Raw genomic sequence first — 274 nt, forward strand, 5'->3', positions numbered from 1 at the left:
TATCTTGGAAAAACATACAGGTTACAAACAGGAAGCCAAGGTCATCGTGGACAGCAATACGCATGCGCGGTGAGGAATCGGACTCTACATTAAACTCGTTTTAAACTTGAATTATTCAAAATCGGCGGACACTTGACGAATAAAAGTTATAATCACATATTCCTTGAACATTTATACAGTGTGCTATAAGGTTTCGGTGAGATCTACATTCAATTACGTGATATAAAAGTTAATATGGAACAGTGTGTGATGAGAAAGCAAAACTTTGCTTGAT

This window comes from Penaeus monodon, chromosome 22 (genome assembly GCF_015228065.2).
Source record: "Penaeus monodon isolate SGIC_2016 chromosome 22, NSTDA_Pmon_1, whole genome shotgun sequence".
NCBI classification, from domain to species: Eukaryota; Metazoa; Arthropoda; class Malacostraca; order Decapoda; family Penaeidae; genus Penaeus; species Penaeus monodon.